We start from the raw sequence: 22,301 nt of genomic DNA, 5'->3' as shown, positions 1-22,301 counted from the left end.
AGAAATACGTCAATTGGCCCAATATGGTGCAATGGATATGATTGTAAAGGCTCCACATAAGGTTTTACCGGTATTACCGAAAATGATTTTACCTTTTAAACGAGCATTCAATACCCGGGACAAGAAAATTATTATTGCAGCTCTGAAAGTATTGCAAATGATGGTGTTGATGGGTAAGCACCAAATATGTCCACTATTTTCATTAATAATAAATTTAGGTATATTATTTAAATAATAAATTCATTTCAGCACCTTGTGTGGGTCAGGCTTTGGTACCCTACTATCGCCAGTTGTTGGCCGTTTGTAATTTGTATAAAAATTTAAATGTGAATTTAGGAAATTTCATTGATCCAGATCGTGAACGACGCATTGCTGATGTTATTGAGGATACTTTGAATGCATTGGAAAAATGTGGTGGTCCGAATGCTTTTATCAATATTAAGTATATGATACCAACATATGAGAGTTGTGTTTATCCCCTCTGTGAATTTGGTGGAGATAATGCTACAGCTGAAAATAACCATGTAAAGAAATATTGAATTGTTACATGTTCGTTGAATATATATTATAAATAAATTCATTCATTTTGTTAAAAAATATATTATTTTTCATTAGAAAATGAAATGATTGAATGGGGCGAACTCGTTAGTCTCGTTTCTACAAATCCGTTCGCAAGATTTGAAGACACGTCGACATTGACCAATATATGTTGAAATTATTATAAAAATGTTAACTATAAAAAGATTTAAGGTAAATGTGGGTACGTCTACTTGCAGATGTGTGAGAATTTGGAGTTAATTTAGACATGTCTGTATGGCTGATGAACAATAAAATTCTCGAAGGGAGTAACCAATAGGAAGATGAGAATTTCGAACTAAATAATTTTTGTAAAGAAAATAGAATTTGAAACACTTCTTAATTTGAATTAAAATTTACCCCTGACAGGCGAGAGTTTCTTCATTTATGAACCAGTTTTTTGTTTCAAAACAATTGTTTGTCTGTGGGTAGGAAGAAAATATTGACATTTGTTTACAATATTTTTTAGGATTACATCTTTTTGAAATTGATACATGGCAGGAAGGAAAACTAACAGCTATAATGAAGATAAAACAGCTCCAAATTTGAAGAAATGTTAAATTTTGCCTTTATTTCTAATTTTTATTTTCATAAACATAAACAAATTTGACAACAATCAATTTATTTTCTACAGCATTGCCATATTGAAATTGCTTAATTCAGTATAAATTCAGTTTGATTTTGTGCATTAACAACACATAAAAATGAGGATAATGTACAAGTTAATTTGAATTAATTCTGTTAATGCAAATAAGACTGTCGTCTGTCTAGGCTATAAGTGCACAACTATCTACTTTACCCGCTATTTAAAAAGGTTGGTATTTTACGACTAAATTGTAAGAGATTAACCTCTCTTCAACTGATCATATCGACCTTGGCCACCCTTATCAAAATACAACCCTGTACTGAACGAAGAAAAATAACGGAATATCTTTTGTTTTGCTTTTAGTCATTATTTCTTGTTGTATCAATTTGTAAAATATTCAATAAATTATTTAAATTATTAAGAAACTACAATAAATAACCAAAATAAGTACGAAAAAATAAACACCGAGCGAACTCTGATCGGTTGTTATTTGTTTAGTGTTTGTCACAGTTTTGTTAATCAATAGAGAGAGGGAGAGATTGTGATTGGAATTCGTTCTTAATTCGGTAAGTATTTCTGCGTATTAATAAAAAATCTCAAATTTCTATTGCAAAATAATTGGCGCCAAAAGCTATTAGCTTTCATGGCAGCACAATAATTTTGCGCCTTAAGTTTTGCCAAATTCATTTCCTTTTCTATTTCATCTTTTCCAGACAGTTGCTGATTAGTGCCAAGAAATTCAGTTGTTCTGGGCCTCCGAAAAAACAAAACATAACCTAAAAGCAATTTTGTCTATTGTGAAAACAATGAAAACATTTCGATCAAAAATGATATATCATCTACAGATTTCATATCAATCAAATCCAGAGACAGATTGAAAAAAGAGTGTCAAACCTAGATCACGACTATCGGGAACATTTCATTCCAGTATCGCGCGCTCTCCAAACTTGCTTCTTGTATTTTGTGTAAATTGTTTTAGTTTTTAATCGTTTGTCTAAGTTTATTTATTTAAAATCGTTTTTGCTTGTTTTTTATTCTGTGACGACAAATTACCCAAATTCGTGTGTTTCGTGATTAATTTGTTTGTTTTTAACGTCGTTTATATTCGTCGCGAGTGTTGTCCTTCGAACATTATAACAGAAAACGAATCCAGCTATGGAAACTGCTTCCTTTGCCAGCAACACCCCAACCACCCATCTCTCCAAAGATGTTGCCTGGAAATCTTCTAAACGTTTTTCCGAACGTGATTGTTCCGATTTCGATGATGAGGATACTTGCTCATCATCATCGTCCAGTGATTTAACTTTGGATCAGGGCCAATCGAAACGTTTCAAGTCCATGATGACAACATCGTCCAGTTCAACGGATTCATGCTTTGAATCACCAGTGAATTTAACTGCAATGCTACGACAGAAACGTCTCTTTCAACATGAGCCACGTTTTCAAGAGATACAAGCCCATATGGTCCTCTCTCCCATATCGGAGTTATCAATGAATTTGACTGACACATCGTTAAATGTTGATGTAGACCATGGTTTTGAAGACTGTACAACACCGTTGAAACGATTACGAAATGGTCTACTCTGTGCTGGAGGTGATAGCGGCGGCGGCAACGGTCTAAAGAATTTAAAGGAGTCCAATGAAGGTAAGTAAAAAATTTGTTTTTATAATTTTATTTTAAAAATCGTCAAAATCTGAAATGTATAGAATTTTTTTTTATATAGGGTAAGTGCACCAATAATCGGTACTTTAAGGATTTTCGCATTTTAAACGTTTCACCATTCCGAGAGCATAACATGTTGCGACTTCGGGAAACTTTTATCCGATTCTCGACATGGCTAAATAAGGCATTTCAGCGGTTAAAAGAATTTAAGATTTTATAAATTATTCGTTATTTAAAGCACTTACCTAATTTTTTTTTCAATTTTGATCGAAAAGGTGCTCATTATTCACCCATATGCCGACTATAGGAAAACCTTAAGAATTTTTGTTCCAAAGGCAACGATAAAAATATCATAATTACAAATAATTTTTAATTATTTTAAATTCTAAAGCTTTCTACTCTATGTTCTTTACAATTACGAAGAAGATCATTGTGAAAATTATATAATTTTAATATATTTACAATTCTTCTGAACTTGACATGCCCACTAAATATGAAGAAATATGAATTATGGCTAGTGTTGACAAACCTCTTTGATCAAATGCCAAATTTTGACTAAGTAAATGTACTTTGCTCGATTAAATTTTATACAGAGATAGGTTGCAGTGTCATTGAAGATTACTCAAGGTATTTTTCATATTTGTTATAGGATTTTTTAGTTATTTGAAGTTATAAAAAACTGATGCCGACTATTGCCGGAATTATGTGCGTTTACCATATATACTAGGCAAGTTTTTACTGTGTAAATGTGATCAGTAAGGATTTTTAATACTCAATTTCCAGAATTTCTCTCAACCTACTCTTAATTACTGAACTTTTTAGTAGTCGAACAACATTCGGAAACAATTTGTACAAACTGTTACAAATCTATATTGTACGTGCTTTCTTCATTTATATTAGTTTTTTCTTGAGGAACTAAATGAAATATATATATATATATATATATTTTATTTTTTTAATTTCGAAATATTTTATATAGGTTCAATTATAAATATTTAGATTTTAAACATAATTTGCAGAAACCTTATGCATTCGTTACTATTTTCTTTTGGTACTAAACTATACGAAGCGTTAATAAGACTACAATCTACAAATGACAGGGATATTGTAGGCTTCCACACAACCATACGCACAAGATAACAATACTTAGCGCTACACACAAACATCGACATGGTTGTTTGGTGGTGCTATTCTCGTTGCTTTTGTTTTGTTTTGGATGTTTTAATATTTCGTCAGAATTCTCATTCACTTTATAGCGTCGTATATTAATAACATTCACCATTGGTGTTGGAAAATTAAGACTATACTTCACAGGATCATTTCTGTAGTCAGTCTTCAATTACTTTCATTGCAAAATGAAAAATCACACACCCGCGATGAGGTGGTACATCGTTCTATCTGTAGCGTGAGGTTTTGAACTTTGCCATTCTTTTGGGATTTCTTCGGGATTCCATTGATGGCATTGTTTCTTCGATGATCGCTCGATTCAAACGGATAGAACGACTTCTGAGTGGTGTTAACTTATTTCAATTAAATCAATTTGAATATTAAAGAGGAGAAATAGAGAATAGGGATACGTAGTCGAGCGCAAAAGTCGACTTTTAGACTTTTCGATTTTTGCCTCTGACTAAAAAGTCGAGTTTTCGATCTTTCAATTTTTTCAAAACTGTTCAAAATCGATTTTCGACTTTACTGACTTCTGCAAAATCGAGTAAAAATTTGATTTTTTATATGAATTATTGTGAACAGATAAAATAATGTTCCGGAAAGTGCAATTTTTGGGCAATTTGAGCTTTATGATAAAAAAACAATTATTTATGAAAAAATCGAAAGTCGATCTTGAAAAGTCGAATTTACGATTTTCTCATAGATCAAAAGTCGACTTCGACTTTTAGACTTTTCAATACAAAAAGTCGATTAATCGATTAGTCGAAAGTCGATTTACTTATCCCTAATAGAGAATATCGGTGGCGTTATCGCTGAAAATTTCCATATCGTACATTTTTACATGAAATCTGAAGAAATTATAAATGGAAGCTATTTACAGATAAGAACAGATTTTAATTAAGTAAACTTAAGATGGCGTTTCTTAAGTTCTGGTCAGGTCAGTGTTACTTAAAATTTGCATTTATGCCAAAAAGTGGCTATAAATGTATATAAATGTAATGTAACTATAGGAAACCTTTACCAACAAATTTATGAATATACTTGGATGTGGGAATTACCACCTTTTTCGCACTGTCAAATATCATGTATATATATTTGAAAATTTAAGTTCAGTGTAAATTGTGTAGAAATTGTCATATGCTCGGCCCGTCCGACTATTCTACTCTGCTCAGTTGTTTTATTTTAGGTTATCCAGTATTCAGTCGAAGTTGCCGGCAGATATCTACCCTCAAACTTTTGTTCCGTAGGTCTAGGAATTTGAATTTAGGTCTAGGAACTTAATTTTAAATTGCTGAATTTGGGCTCTTTTTAGTGGAAATTTTGGGGCGGAACAAAATTTTTAAAAAGGCAACACTGTTCCAGACTAAATTCTGAGGTTATGTAAAACCGGACAAAAGTTTGGTCTGTTGAATAAAACATATTGAAATCGGACGAAATTATATTTTATTATTACAATTTGTATTGTAATTTTTTATTTCTGTGTTGTAATTATTTTATTTGTTGTTGTTATTATATTTATATTATGTTTTTTTTACTACTAAAAAGATAACATTCATTTATTTTAAAATTCGATTTGATAGCCAGAAAAATATATTCCACTTGATGTTCTATACTTTTGCCAATAATACAACATTTTATACAACAAATACTTCACTATCTTGGAAATGAAACCAACTTATTTTCTTTCCCTTTCACTTTTTAATTTTCAAATTGATTTAATTAAAGTAACACCACTCAGAAGTCGTTCTATCCGTTTAATCGAGCGATCATCGAAGAAACAATGCCACCAATGGAACTCCGAAGAAATCCCAAAAGAATGACAAAGTTCAAAACCTCACGCTACAGACAGAACGATGTACCTCCTCATCGCGGGTGTGTGATTTTTCATTTTGCAATGAAAGTAATTGAAGACTGACTACAGAAATGATCCTGTGAAGTATAGTCTTAACTTTTCAACGCCAATGGTGAATGTTATTAATATACGACACTAAAAAGTGAATGAGAATTCTCATGAATAACTGATAGGATGGACAAGTGAATAAAACACTCAAGCCAAGAAAAATGAATGGTTGTGTGCTATTGTAAAGCATGCTTAAAATGTGTATGGTTCTATGGATTGTTAATGTGCTGTTGTTGTTTTCGTCGTTTATTGTGTTTGTCTGATAAGCAGACACACAGAGCAACCCCAAAAAATAAGTATACAGTGCTTGCCTCTGACTCATTGATTATGTATAAGAATCAAATTGAATTTGGTTGTGCTACACAGCTACGTCATATTTATCAATACTAAATTGCATTGTAAAATCTAAAAATTTATTAAATTTAATTGTTATTCTATTACACAAAAAATGTTTATTATGTTAGATTCTAATGATTAGAACATATTTTATTTTATCATTGAAGTTATTATTTTTGTCGTATTTGTCGGAAAACCGAGTAGTAAGGTTAGGCACCAATATAAAAAAAATCAGGCCAAATAGTACAACATAAATATTATTATTAACTATTACACAAATATTATGCAACAGTTCCATTGATGAGTTTAATTTTTTAGAGATAGTATTGTTAATATTAAACTAGCGTGAACATTTTGAATTTTTATATTTGTTTATTCTTTTGAATTAGGGAATGTGTGGAAAAATGTAGTTTCAGAACATTAGGAGTCGACATTTGCACTTATAATAGTTTTTTTTTAACCTAAATCTCCGTGTGGTACCTCCCCCTCAAAATGGTAAAAATTTTCCTGAAAATACATTTTAGAACACCAGGCAAATGGACTATACGATTGGAATCAAACTGCACCACCTAATATTTGGTAATTACCAATGGCCTCAACAAGACATGACCTGCCGAGCGGACAATTCTTGTGGCATTGGATCTGTCCAAGACCTTTGATACCGTCAACCTTGCCACCTTGATTAACGACATTCAATATGTCTACATTGCCAAACATAACCAAGAGGTGGTTATGTAACTACATAAACGGCAGGCATATTTTGAGTTCAGGGGACAGAAGTCGAAGTGCCGCAAAATAAGAATGGGTGTCCTTCTAGGAGGTGTAATCTCGCATTTGCTACATTTCCAAAATCCCCTCCAGAGGGCATTAAACTCGTCACGTATGCACTCGTCACGAGTGCTCGATCCTTGCCTCTGGATTAGATGCAGTGGAAATCGAAGACAAAATCAACTCCTACTTGTCCTCGGTAGCCACATTCTTTCTGGGTAGAAAATTGCAGATTTCCCCATCTAAATCAGCTGCCACTATACAGTATTCCCCGCTTAATTACCTTCCACGGTTAATTAATCCGATTTCAGAATACCCAGTTATTTTCAGTACAATCCCTTACAAAATTGCACGTTTAATTACCCTCTTTTAATTACCCATTTCATTTATTTACCCCTAAATAACCTACCCCAAAGTAACCATACCTTTAAATCTGTCCAATCTGACAACTTCACTTAAAACGACTTACATTTGCTAGTGCAAATTTTTGAAATTTTTCGTGAAATGTCTCCCAGAAATACATCTTTGCCTATCAAACTAAAGCTCCAGTTAATATCTCAAGCAAAAAAGAAAGAAAAACAAAACACCAGTGTCCACCGATATTTACGCTTGCTGGGTATTTAACCGGGGTCTGCGGATAATTACCCTAAGGAGGTAATTAACCGTGCTCGCTTAGTTACCTTCCACGGATAATTACTCAAAAATCTTGAAATTTTCACTGGGGTAATTAAGCGGGGTTTACTGTATTCGCATCGTGGACAAATAAGGTCAATCGGCAACTAAACATATCGATCAGTGGCAGGACGGTCCAACGGTCCAGAATAAGTAAATAAGTAGATCTGGCCTCAACTAAGCTGCCCCAGTTTGGACTTCGTTTGTCAGCGATTCGCAATGGAGAATACTTCAAACCACACAGAACAATGTCCTACGTACAGCAACCGGATGTGTTCAGATGACGAGTGTGGATCATCTGCATCGGGAGGCAAGGATACTGTTAGTGCAGCAAAATAATGTGTTGCTCACCAGGCAGTTCCTGCTGGCATGCTATCTGTCCACGCATCCCACCCACCATATAGTAGTTCAGGATCCATCCCTTTGACACATCCGGAAGGATATCAAGCCACACAGCAACGACATTCAGGAAGTCATTCCATCTGACATTGACCGATTGTTCTCAAAGATGCAGCTAGTGTTAGTGTTCACAATTAAACAGTCCAGCAAGCTGCCAACGAGCATGCTTCGGTCGGGATGGTCAGTCATCCTGAATGTGTATCAAGCGAGAGTCGCCGGGACAGCCTAATATTTTAACTAACCCTGTAGAGATGATGGACATAGAGATAGCTACATTTAATATATAGTAGTAGATATATTGATCTGCCTCCTTAAATATTGAAAATGGTGTATTTTGATCAGAAATTGCTATGATGTGTAGATAAATCCATTAAAATAATTAAAAATTCACTCATGTTGTAGCAATGTTTACGGGAAGAATATTCCATATTCATCATCTTATCTCATTTTATTTAAAACTTGTCATATACAGTCCCAGTTATTGCTTGTGAAAATTATATAACTAGTACCTAATTTCAGTTTCTTGCACTGGATAATTCCTCACGTAATAATTATTTTTATTCGCATCCAACACAGTTGTGTATGACAATTAAAAATTCAATAAAAAGGCACACTTTCTCCTTTAATGATAAAAAACCACAACAAAAGATATCCATAAACAAACCCTGAAAATTCAGCCAAAGTCAAATATAATAAAAAATAATAATAATAAAAAGTAGGCCATGCATGTATTCACCCACATATTTTGTAATTTACCTTTTTGTTGTTTTTGCATATAAACAACGACAGTGCATTAGGTGGTTTACAATACCTCATATTCCATATATAGGCGCATTTGCAAATTGTTATTACGTTAAAGTTTAATTGCGATCGTATTGTTGTAACTTGGTTATAATGAAAGCGACATCTCTTTTATATCTTTGTTTGATGTTGGAATTTCTCCTGCTCCAAACAATTAATGCTGCTGATAGTGATCAAATACCAAAATGTGTCCCTCGTGGAGGTTATGTGAGTATAATTTTATGTTATTAATATTATTTGATTGTGTCATTAAAATATGTTATTATCAACTGCTTACAGTGTCAAAATCAATGGGAATGTTGTTCGGGAAGATGTCTTAGCTACTCATATCGTTGCTTTGGAGAACCCAAGGGGCAACATAATAAGGATGGTGAAACGGAATATATGGATGAAAATAATGATTTAAATTTATTATTGAAGAGACTTTCTCGTGATTTACAGTAAAAGCCTATGCTGAGATTTGAAAAATGTATTTATGGTTTTCCTTTTCATTGCAAAACTTAGATCAATAAGCTCGACTTCAAAGAGTATAAATTACTCTCTATATTTATTGCATTTATTAAAAACTTGTAAATTATCGTAGTTAAATTATTTTTCCTAATTAATTGCTGTTCTGAGATTGCTCCGCATTCGCAACTATTAATGTTGGTGAATTGTTCAAGTACAAGTAGTATACCGATTAGGGACAGATTAGGGTTCATTTACTAAAATCGTTGGTTAATTAGGTTACGTTTAGGAAAGAACTTTGCCGTTTTAAGGTATACTCTTAGACTTTTATACCCTCAGCCTTATGGTTAATGAGGGTACAAAGAACTTGCAACGGCTTAAATATGTCGTATCGAAATATTGATTTTAGGCCCTATATTTCTTTGGACCAAATCCGTTTCAGACAATTTGGAGCCGATTTACAAATGTTCATTCGTCCGCCTGTCGTAATAGTAATATATCTTCCAAACTTAAATCATGTTCGATGATGGAGAATATCGGTCCGTCCATTCTCTCTAGAATCTCTCCCAAAATGTGCAAACTTTTGCTGAAAATTAACTATATAATATCATGCGAATGGACTATCCTATTTCAATCTAATATTGCACAACCTATTATCTTAATCAAACCAAGTACGAAGATGGGATCGACTGGCCCACTACACTCCAATTCTTTCGAAACTTTTCAGAGTGTAAGATGTTAACCTTAAATTGACCATGTTCGAAAGTGGGACCCGTAATCCTCTCCCTCTGCTGCAACCCCCCAACAAAATTTAAATTTAATTTGAAGGGAATTGAAATATTGTTATCGCTCCACAGATGCTCAAGACTTAAAAAAACATATACCATATATACAGTCAAAAACCTGTGTGTAATTCTGAAAATCTCCGCAAACGGTAAGATTAGGGTATATATCTTTCGGCAAAAGCGGCTGCCTTTCAGCTCTTCTATGAAGAAGACCTTCAACTCTTTTATGAAAAAGACCTTAAGTTCTTTTATGAAGAAGACCTTCTGCGCTTCTATGAAAACGACCTTCAGCTCTTCTATGAAGAAGTCCTCTAACTTGATGCGATACTCTATTCTTTTATGAAGAAACCCTTCTTCATGGCGAACATTTTCTGGTCTTCTAAGGCAATGGGGTTGCATATCAATAATTCTTGCCACAAAGTCGTACATTCAATAAGGAATATGTCATGATCAGCTGAAACAATAATTCTTGTTGGGTTTTTTGTTCAAAACAAAGCCGTATTCACCGGACTTGGACCTTGTTGAATTTTTGATCTTCCCAAAACCGACTGAGAAGATAAAAGATGTGTTGACTACACAAAATGAAATCCTTCATCTCGAGGTAATATGAAAATTTGACTCTCAAACCAAATTTCAGTCAATTTAATTGAAAGCCTACACAAAATCTCAAAAATACAGAATCATATATAAAGGGACTTCATAGATGGATGCCACTTCATAGATGAGCAGAGGATGTATTGTTGTAAACAATATACAGCCTGCATTGTATCAAAAAACATTTCAGTTAGGATATAGCCCCCTATAAATTTTCGTCCGATTTCATAAACTTATGTACCATTTACCCAAATTTTATTTAATTTCAGATCATACCAACTTGAGTTCAGAAAGCTCCCTCTGATTGAGATGGAATTTTGGACATAACATTGTACTACAGCATATCGAATGGCATGTGTCACGTTTGCTTTAAATTGAATAGATTACAAACCAAGAGTCATACAAGGACTATATGTCTGTTCTATCGACAAAATAGTAACCATTAGGTTAACAATCTTCTCCTATGAATATGACTTTCTGGTTTTCTGGTCTTATATGTATAAAATGTTCTGGTTTTCTACAAAATACCTTCTTCTATTGTACTATAAGTTGCTTTATAAATACCTGGTTATACTACATTCAATTTCTTATAATATATAGTTGTTTGTTAATTTGTTTTAGTCCCAATATTAATATATTTCAAGTCCTTAATTCATTTTTATATTATGGTGCACATAGTATTAGACATATTTATTTAAAATAAAATATGTGTACATTTTATTTTTTTTTTGTAGTTTCCATTTCTTATATGAAATGCTATGCTTTCGCATATAATCACCAAGTTTGCATTTAATATTTTTTTCGACGATTTATAATTTCATTGTTAACTACATCTAACAATGTGATTTTCGGTTGATTGAATTCTACAGATTTGCCAGGTGGTCCAATACATTTGGATGAATAGCTGAGACATCGCTTGGAACAGCAGTCCCATTGATTTTGACACTATAAATGATTCATTTACATATATTAAATTAATAAGAAATCATAAAATATATAAACGAATTTAAATATAAACTTACATATCCTCCTACTTCCACACAGTGTGGATTGTTATCGTAAGCACTTGTTGCTATATTCATTATAACAGCCACAACAAGTAGTTGATAAATAAAACTTCGAATACTGCCGCTGGATGACATCTTGTCCTCGATGCAGTTGCAATGGAAATGGCAACAGATTCAATATTGTGCGTAGTTTTATATTTGCGGAATGTAGTTAAGCGGTTAACATGATAAGGAATAGCATGGATGGGTAGGCAATCGATATAGTGCATATGTATCATTAACATTTGTTGTCCAAACAAGATTTTCAGTATCTTTTTATTAATTATGGCTTTTTCATTACAGAAAATGAAAACTTGCAACGACTTTGATATCTATATATGTCGTGAGGATGTATGATATGATAGTCTAGTAAATATAATTGCGACATTATTTTGAAGCTCATTGACCTTCGGAACTTACAAGTGCAGCTCTATTTTTAATTATAAATATACTTCGATCGTATTTATAAGTTATTCTGAAATAAGTATGTGTTGGGAACGATCTGTGTCCTGCGATAACCTTCTTCCTAGCATGCATTAAGAAGCAAATCCTTTTGTTATAAGAACACAGTCTGGTCGGTTAATAACACCACGTTCTGGGCTTCTGTGATGAAAATGGAATACAGAAGAGCGTTCTCTAGAAGTACTCAGGCTTGACGTTGTTGACGTAACAAAATTGGGGAAGAAGTGTTTTTTTTTTGTTTAGTGGAATGATACATGACTCCCTGGGACAATATCGCAAGCAAAAAACTAAGAAGGCCGATAAGGATTTGTGGCGAAATCCGAAACTATAGTCTTCTCTACCTTTCCCGAAAGTAATCAAGGTGACCATAACCCACTTTAAAATAAAAATCTTGTTGTTTTTATATTTTTTTAAAACAACAAGAAAGGGATTAAGCTGGCTTACCTAAAAAAGTAAACTCACATCCCAACAAACAAATGCCACATGTACTTCTGGTCTATGGGCTAATTTTCTATGAATCATGTCTTCTCATATTTTACGAAGTTTTCCTCTTCAGGTCTCTTACGAAGAATACCTTGTTATGGTGCTGTAAAAAAAGGACCTTCTGGTCTTCAGTGAGAATTAATTATTTCTGGTTTTCCATGCTCTATAAGAATACCGTGAATATTGTGAGGAGGCCTCTGATATTCATTGTGGTGGGTGTCTGGTCTTCTATGAAAGGACTGGCTTGTGAGGTGCGATGGAAAGAACCTTCTAGGAGATGACATCCTGGACATTAATGATCTCCAGGTTCTCTATGTCATATATGACGTAAACCTCTTATTATTTATGATGTAAACCTCCTGCAGTAGACATGATATTCTATGAAGAAGACGTTCTGTTCTTATATAACATTATGGAGAAGTAAACAAAAATACCTTCTGTTCTTCTATGAAGAAGACCATTCAGCTCTTCTTTAAAGAAGACCATTCAGCTCTCCTATAAAGAATACCATTCAGTTCTTCTATAAATAAGACTATTTAGCTTTTCTATAAAGAAGACTATTCAGCTTTTCTATAAAGAAGACCTTCAGCTCTTCTAAGGAAGAAGGCCTTCGACTCTTCTATGAAGAAGACCTTCAGTTCTATGAAAAAAACCTTTAACTCCTCCATGAATAATACCTTCAGATTTTCTATAAAGATGATCTCCAGCTATTTTATGAAGAAGACCACCAGCTCTTCTAAGAATAAGAACTTTTGCTCATCTATAAAGAATACCTTCCCTTATGAATAATACCTTCTAGACCTTCGTCTTCTTCTGCGGATATGACGTTCTACTCTTCTATGAAGACTTCATCTTCTGTAAAGAATCCCCTCTGGACTTCTAAAAAGTTCTCCCGTGCCTTATGAAAACCTTGTGGTCTTCTTTGGGAAGGACTTCTTGGAATATCCATTGGACTTTTAAGAAGAAGATTTTCTGGTCATCGATAGAAATCTTGTCTTGTATGAAGAATACCTTCATGAAGGAGACTTCCGGGTGTTATATGACAAGCAACATCTCTTTTGTTATGAAGTATTTCTGGTTTTCTATGAAATAGTCCTTCATATGTGCAACTAAGTAGGCTGTCTGGTCTTCTATGAAAAAAATCCTTTCGTCTTAAATAAAAAGGAGATCTTCTGGTCAAAATTAATGTTTTTCGGGATATTATGAACCCCCAATAAAAATCATTTCTTCTAATTTTTAAATTTTCCGTTTTAAAAGTAAATTTACTTTACCAATAATTTATTTTTGGGATTGAAAAGTTCATCTACCATATTCTGTAACCATTGGGGTGGATCAGCTTCATCTTGTTGATATTCCGATGCAGAGGATTCATCACTTTTTTCACTGGATTGTTCAACCACATCTGGTTGTATTTGCGATGGTTCCTCACTACCTCCATTTGTCGCCTGATTTTTAGTCTCCTCAATACAAATTTCATTTAACTTGGCAATGCATTCCGATCGTGGCATATCCAAATATCTGTAACACTATACGAACAAATACAATTTTTTTAAATATTTATTAAAATATAAATAAATTTTGTTATATGGACTTACAAACTCTGCCACATCAATGCACCATATATCCGTGGGTAGATCTCCATCATCATCCTCGCCTACATCTGCACTTAATCCAATTGCCAAATTTGCAACCAAGACAACAATTAAAAATTGATAAGAAAAACAACCTTGTCGTTTTATGGTGTTGGCTGCGAACATTTTGTTGTTGTTGTTTTTGGTTTTCGTTGTCGTCTGTCAATAGCTTCCCTTGAAAGTGTGCCGTATCGTTTCGCAGCTCAACTGTTTATATAGCAAAATAGAACTGTTAAAACAATTTTCAGATAGGAGCAACACAATCATCAATAAACAGTTGTTGTTTGTTTTCTGTGCTTTCTGTCGAAGTCATTAGTTAGTATGGAGTTTGGTTTTCTATATATCGTACATAATTAAAATAGTTATGAAAACCTATATTCTGAAGTATTGAAGAATATTTTATGGTTATGAGTTATTTAAGATCGAACTGATCTACAAATAGGATAGATCGATAATTCCTATTTGACAAGAGTTATAATTTGTTTAAAACATGGTAATTTAAATAAACTTATTTAAATAAACTTATAAACTACTGTATTCTTACCCCAACATTATCTTTCGAACATTGGTGACACACATTCATCGTAATTTCTTTCATTATCTTCGTAGCTCCTACTCTAAATTCGAAGAAAATGCAATGCACTTTCATTGACAGGTATTCGTCATTATTGTTGTTTATTTTATTTTAGATTAATATGCGTCATAGAATTTCGGCTACCAAATGTTAACTGTAAATAAAGATAATTAACAGCGTTGTTTCTGTTCCTGTTTTTTTTTTATTTATTTTCAATAAGATAGTCAAAACACTTGATTAGTAATACAGAGCTATTATTATAAAGTTGTTGTTGGTCTATATGTTTATAACGCCTAGAAATGTTTGTCCTACATTCATTATTTCGTATACCTATGTAGAGGCAAAATAAAACATTAAATGTTAAATAAATCAAACACAATATTTTATTTTTGTGGTTTGTAACCACTCAATATTTTTTTGTGGTATATAAAGAGCCCCTCCGGCTTTTATTCTTTGTGAAAATACATGACTTTAGACTTCATTGGGAAGCTCAGTGAATTGTTTGAACAATTTGAACTTTAAATATTCTTTACACAAATAAAAATATCAAGCATTATTTTTGTACTTTCAAAATTTGGCCTTTCTGCTAGCGATTATTGTGGGTCACTCACGCGACATTTTTCATTTCGGGAGTTTTTATACCCTCAGCCTTATTGCTAATAATGGTGTATACGCTTTGATACGGCAAAAATGTGTCTCATCGAAATATTGGTTTTAGACCCCATGTTTCTTTGTACCAAATCCGTTTCAGACAATTTGGAGTCGATTTACAAATGTCCGTCCGTCTCATCCAACATCTTAATATTTCTTCCAAACTTAGTTCAAGTTGGAAGATGAGAAATATCGGCCCACAAATACAGGTACCTCCACCACAAAATTGTCCTAAAAATTAATTTTACATATCATGCGAAGGGGCTATCCGATTTTTACCAGATACCAGAATAATATATTTGATCAACATTAAATCCGAAACCTCTTTGATTAAAATATATACCTTATATAGAGCGAATAATAAATAATGTGTGTAAATTCCGCAAACCATAGGCTGAGGATATATATCTGTCGGCGACACTGACACTTTTTTACTTGTTATTTCTGCCATAACTGTATTTGTAGTCAGTAAATTGTATTTATGCTAAGAAAAAGAAGAAAACATGACAACTTTTGTCTTTCTTTGTACTTTTTGCGGTTACTTTACGAATCTTAGTACAGTTAAAGAAAAAAATGTTCGACTTGGGTTCACCCTTTCTCGTAAATACCCATACGTTACTTTTGAGACATGTTGAAAATAATGTTTATACTTCAAATAATAGATAAATATATTTGAGTAAAAGTTGTTGAACATCATCATCCCTGATGATCCAAATTGGGCTTTGACATTGAAATCAAAGCCCAATTATCCAAATGAAAGAACAAACAAAATCACATTATGTTCGGTCAAATCTGAAGGTTATACTTACTGTTTTCTTCGACTGCATTGCCACAAGGTGGTACGGTCAATATAAAATACCTTGAAGTTATACGGGCTTTGTAGCATCTGCAATATTCATCTAGGTTTAGCAGAATAAAATTATATGCCAATATAACCATGTCCCTTTGTTGGAATGACAGTAGAGCTCGCAATCTTTAAGATATATATTTTGCATATACTCCTAGATATTGAAAATGGGATATATCGGTAAATATAGGGGTACCGCTCAATATTTGTACTTTGATGATTTTGGCCTCGATTTTTGAACCAAATTGTAATTTGGTATTTTCATTGGATCTTTGTACAAAAAAATACAGTAGATATCGGATATAAGAAACTTCAAAAAAGTCAGAGATTTCTTTCCTATATGCGTTTTTTTCTTATATGGAATTATCAGATATAAGAAAGTTGTTGCTTATAAGAGTACATACGCATATAAGAAATCTATTTCTTATTAGAATATATTTTCTTAAAGTAAAATGTTTAAATGAAAATCATTCAGTATATAAAAAATACAAATTTACGACAGTTTGGCAAGAACAAATTCAGTATCTTAAAAACTAAAAATTGAAATAAACAAAATTAAAATCAGTTCATAATTTGACTAGCAATATTTGAATATATTCAGTGTGGTCAACAATCTTAAATATTTTCTTATATGAAAAGTTTTCAAATACCTTTGTCAGCTTTGGTGTTTGACAAACATTTCTTATATCAGTGGTTTTCTTATTCGCGTTTTTCTTATATGAAATAATTTTTACATTGAGAAGATGTAAGTAAAAAGGTTCGGTGATTTTGATAATCTTTCTTATATCAGATTTTTTCTTATATGAGATGTGCTTATATCCGATATCTACTGTATTTCAGTAGAAGGATGTTATTGTGGTCCGCCATTTCAAATAACACCCACATAAGCCAAATTTCGATATTTTTTCTTTTTACTTTTTATACGTTTTTCAAACACATTGGCTGTCATTTAGTATTTTCGGTTGCCCATGCGTAGAGTAGTCTTACCATATAACTGTAACATCACTATTCGGTATTTGGACACGCTTTTCAACCGAATTCAGTATTGTTTGATATTTTAGATTTTCTTTAGGTGTTATCATGTTAGGTGTCTCATACCAATCGCGATCGATTTTTGGTATTTTGAATGAATATGATTATTTGGAATTGAATATATCTGAAACTAGTCTCTTTTGAGTCAAGCTTCGAAGTTTTGCAATGAAAGGAAAGGCAGGAGGAGAACCTACGAACCCATCGTAATGCGACGCGTTTTTATGTCGTAATTAAATTTATATTAGTCAAGGTTTTCAAAGTAGATTTTGATGTAGCGATATATTTTGAGCAACCTTTGGGAAATGAGCAACACGTATGTTGCCAGACCACTTAGCGTTCTGAGCTATCGACACACTACCGAATGGGTAATGAGGTTACATACACTTTGTTACGGCAAAAAGGCCTATTTGGCAACTTCTCCTGGTGCCTCCTCATATAGGTTAAATTCTTTCATTAAAATGTATACATGAACGAATGATGAATGTTGTGTGTTCTAAACATGACAGACTTTAGTATTTATACTAAATATAGACCAAATAGGATCACCATCTCTGGTACCTTCCCCACACACTGTCACAATTTTGGAAATTATGAATTAAAAAAAATGTTCCAACTCGACGCACTATGGGCCAGGTTTCCAAATGACATGAGGTTAAACATAAAATTTCATATATTTGTAAATATAATTTATATTTGGAAATTTTAATACAAAATAGACATGTGTCAAAATATTAGATTGGAGAAAAAGAAATCCATTTTTATATGAACTATAGGACTTTATTTAACATGCTTTGGAATGGGCTAAATATGCACGGTTTTGTTGTATGATTTGTTGCCATTTTAAAGATTACTTCATAATGCCTCTCTCATAGAAGTCGCGATCTTTTTGCAAAAAACTCTAGTAGTCGATTTTCACAATAGATACCAATAGATATACATTTTTTATCATTGGAAAAATGCTATGCAAGAAAAATATGATAATCGCTTGGTGTCAAGTCCGGACTGTATGGCGGATGCATCAAAACTTCCCAACCAAGCACCTGAAATTTCTGGCGAGTCACTGTAGATGTATGTGGCCTGTAGGCCAATTCTGGTCAAAAGTAAACGGTTTAAAAAAGTTTTATGGTCGATTTTTTTAGCTCCTGGGCGATGTTACGACTGCAAACATTCCGGTCAAGTATTCGATAATTTCTCCGATTTTATCGACATTTTCGACGACTGGCCTACTTGTGCAAGGTGCATCTTTAACATAAAAATTCCTGAACCGAATCTACGAAACAAAAATTGCACATAATAGGTATCGGAACCATAAACACCATTCACAATTTTAGCCGCTGGGCTTGCATTTTCGTTTTTGTCAAAGAAAAACTGTAAAAAGTACCGAATTTTCTCTTTGTTCACTTCTATTATTAACAGCTTGTAACTCACAACTGAATTCACCAAACGAAAAACAGCAAAATAATTTTTTGTTACTGCGAAATGTCACACTTCCAACGCGCATAAATTTGAAATTGTTTGATCGATACTTTACGAGAAATCTATCTAAAATAATGGATTTCTTTTTCCCCAACCTAATAAATACACATACTCCATATGTCCATCAGACTTTTACACCTAAACATGGTCATTGTTTTATACCTAAAAATTGTATTATTTCATTCTGTCATCATATCGAATTATTTTGTATGCCACTAACATACAAAATACACTAACATACACTAACGATCAACACTATAGTTTAACACTTTACTAAAGCTTCATAGCTAGATTGGCATGTCAGGAGTTTCAATATGAAGACCATATATTTACAAAGGCAGATATCTGGGAGGTCTCAGAGGGATACCATCCTTGTATATTTTGTGTAACCCATTAAATCTCTTTTTTAGTCAAATTATATTTTACCGTTCCTATGTTCAATTTAAATAATTTGTCCACAATTGAAATGTACGAGTAAGAGGCGAATTGAAATTCGCTGATTTTATTAACATTAAGTACATGGTGACAATGCAGCACACCCTGTACAATTGTTGAGGTTTGTGAATATGCTTCAAATGTCAGTAAAGACTTTCAAACTAGAATCGTTATGGTGTTCAAACTGTACAACAATTTAATTCTGCGTTTAGTTCACCATACCTTCGACAGAGGTCGCATGGTAAAGTTAAAGAAAGTATTGTAAACATATTTGTTTTTTTATTTTCTAGGATCTGTTTGTAATTTTTAGATACCGTTTGTATTTTTAAAAATTAATCCATATTAGGATGTTTGCTATTGAAATTGCGATTTATGGGTTTTACGATTTTTGACACATTTTCTCATCATATTGTTGGTTGTTATTGTGTATTTGAGGCTCTCTAAGAAATGTTCAAATATACGGCAATTTGTTAATAGATAAAGCCCCTGATATTTTTTTAAATATTTGAGAACAATATGCCTTTTTAATGTTTTAATTATAGAGTCTCATTTTAGTTACTATAAGCAAATTCGATATTAGGAATTTTGAATGCCTACTTTTCTTAAATTTTACAAATTCTGTTATGTGTTTTATCATGTTCGTGGTAGATACACCTAAGTCTGTTTTTACACGGTAGATTGGTTCCAGAAGAAGCCATGTAAAAACCGTGTAAAAAAGGGAATTACACTAAATTAGTGGTATTCACATTTGCTTTGACCAGTAAAAATTGTTTGTACGCGCTAAAGGGGAATTCACTTAAATTTTTAAGCTAGTGTTCGCAAACTATCGTTACTATCGATGGTTTCAGACTTTTTTCTTTCATAAATACTTTTTTGTGATATGAACATATTCGAAAAAATTAAATTTGACAAAAAAATTAAGTACATACAATTTCAAATCGTGCTAAATGGAATAAAATCGTGTAAAGAAATTAAAAATACTCAGTTTTTTTTTTTAAACTTTCAATTTTTAAACCGTGTTATATCAAAACCGTGTACAAAAAGACCGTGTAAAAACAGACTTAGGTGTACAAAAGTGGCATTTATTTGCTTCCGTTCTAAAATAAAAAAAAAAATCCTAAAAATTTTTCACAAAAGTCTATAGAAATTTAACCTCATTTTACTTGCCTTTGAAATCTTTCCGCCGAGTAAACCACAAAATGTCACCAAAATTTTGTATAAACAAATCTATTTTGTAAAGAACTTTTATTTTCTTCATTGTTTTCTTATTACATTCTTCTCTCAAAAGAATGTAAAAATTCTATTTTAAAATAAATGTCACCAAATATTGATTTGTTGTTGTATTGTTACTATTGTTTTGGCGGTATTTAACGGAAATATATGTCAATTTTGTAATTTATAGACAGGGTAGGGTCGGTCGTTCATTTGATGTCGTGGGGTGTAACATAACACATAGAAACCACTGCTGTGGCACCCTTTCGTTTGAATGCGACAAATGCAACAACACCAACAATAGTTAAGCCATTTCTATTCAAAATACTTTATACTTTACCCAAAAAATCCTTTAAGGAATGTAAATAGTATGTACGAGTACGATGTGTGCGACATTGTGTTCTCCAACTGTGCAAATGTAGTATGGATGGCATGCAACAAGCAGGATTTCTTATATTTGTACGTGCCAATGTATGGTGCATTATAGCGGGAATTGAAAGGATTGTTGCTCTGCGTGTTCCTTAAACAATTAGGATTTTGTGTGTATGTGTGAGTCTATGTGCGAGTTTATGCTTTCGCGAAGGGCAGTAAGAATGTAGTGTAAGCAAAGTTGAAGTAATTGCAGCAACCTGCTGATTTTTGATGGACAGTCAAGTTGTGCTGAATAATATCGAAATTTGGGAAAGTGTTTCTTATTAGTTGGAGATTAAGAAAATAATACCTAAGATTTGTTAAGCTAGGGACATTTTTGAAAAATTGTAATAGGACGAAAGCAATTGCTATATTGTGAAAAAACTGAAAGTGAATTGATACTTGTATGACCGCTATTCCTATTTCGCATCTGGCGTCCAATGAACAATTCGGAGAATATTATCATGTGAAGACTTCCTGATTCTTTATAAAAAAATCCCTATTCTTCTGTCATTGACTTCATCTGCTTAAGAAAGAGACTGTCTATTAAATTTCGACTTTGAAAGAAACTTATGCCTATGGAGGAGACTCCCTGCTTAAGCTTGTATATGAAAGATACCCTAACTGCTGCAACTTGCATACAAAAGAATCCATGTTTTTTTCAGCTATTTCTGCTCGTCTATTTAAAAACCCATGCACTGACAGCATTCTCTACATATGTCACCGAAAGCTTAAAACTGTAGGAAGGTACCATTGCTATTAGTTCGATCTTTTCAAAAGCTTTTGATGCAGTCTAGCAGCAAGGCATTCACGTTAAGTTTTCTCAAGCGTCGTGTCTTTCGTGTGAGAGTAGAGTAATATGCCTAAACAGCGATTGGTCAAAGCAGGGATGCCTCAGGGATCACTACTGGGTTCTATACAACCTGTTCGTATGTGACATACCAGGGTCACTTAAAAGAGGACTGCTGTTAACAAACGCTGATGATGTGATACTTGCAATGCTTTTCCGCTTTGGAAGCACTGTGTATTGAAGATTGAATGTGTACATGGAAATACATGACAACTACTTCAATAAATGGGAACTTAAACTCAAACTTGGATAATGTGTATTGGTGGTTTTCAAGGACAAAACCAAGTCCATTGCAAAAAACTTCCTAAAATGCAAAAATTCATCGGAGTGTCAAGGGGATTATGTGCTATCAAAGGCCAAAAATATAAAAATTGCCTACTAAAGCTTCTTTCGAATACGAGGTGGACCTTTGCTACATGGAAGATGTAGCAAAGGATTAGAATGTAGGAGAGAAATATATTGGCATCATGCGTAGGAATGAGACCGACACTTAATAG

General features: G+C 33.0%; 2 non-coding genes across 2 annotated transcripts; one reads left to right on the top strand and one right to left on the bottom strand.

Moving 5' to 3' along the window:
- Positions 1–4,122: 4,122 nt before the first annotated feature.
- LOC133324647 (small nucleolar RNA U3) lies at positions 4,123–4,340 on the top strand. The gene has a single exon (XR_009754133.1). It is a non-coding gene; the product is annotated as a small nucleolar RNA U3 (small nucleolar RNA).
- Positions 4,341–5,721: 1,381 nt separating this feature from the next.
- On the bottom strand, positions 5,722–5,938 carry LOC133324655 (small nucleolar RNA U3). The gene has a single exon (XR_009754134.1). It is a non-coding gene; the product is annotated as a small nucleolar RNA U3 (small nucleolar RNA).
- Positions 5,939–22,301: the final 16,363 nt, after the last annotated feature.

This window comes from Musca vetustissima, unplaced genomic scaffold (assembly GCF_032173495.1).
Source record: "Musca vetustissima isolate MV318-11 ecotype Yass unplaced genomic scaffold, APGP_CSIRO_Mvet_v1 utg18530, whole genome shotgun sequence".
Classification (NCBI taxonomy): Eukaryota; Metazoa; Arthropoda; class Insecta; order Diptera; family Muscidae; genus Musca; species Musca vetustissima.
The sequence above is the reverse complement of the archived record's forward strand: the minus strand, read 5'-3'. Positions and strand labels throughout refer to the sequence as shown.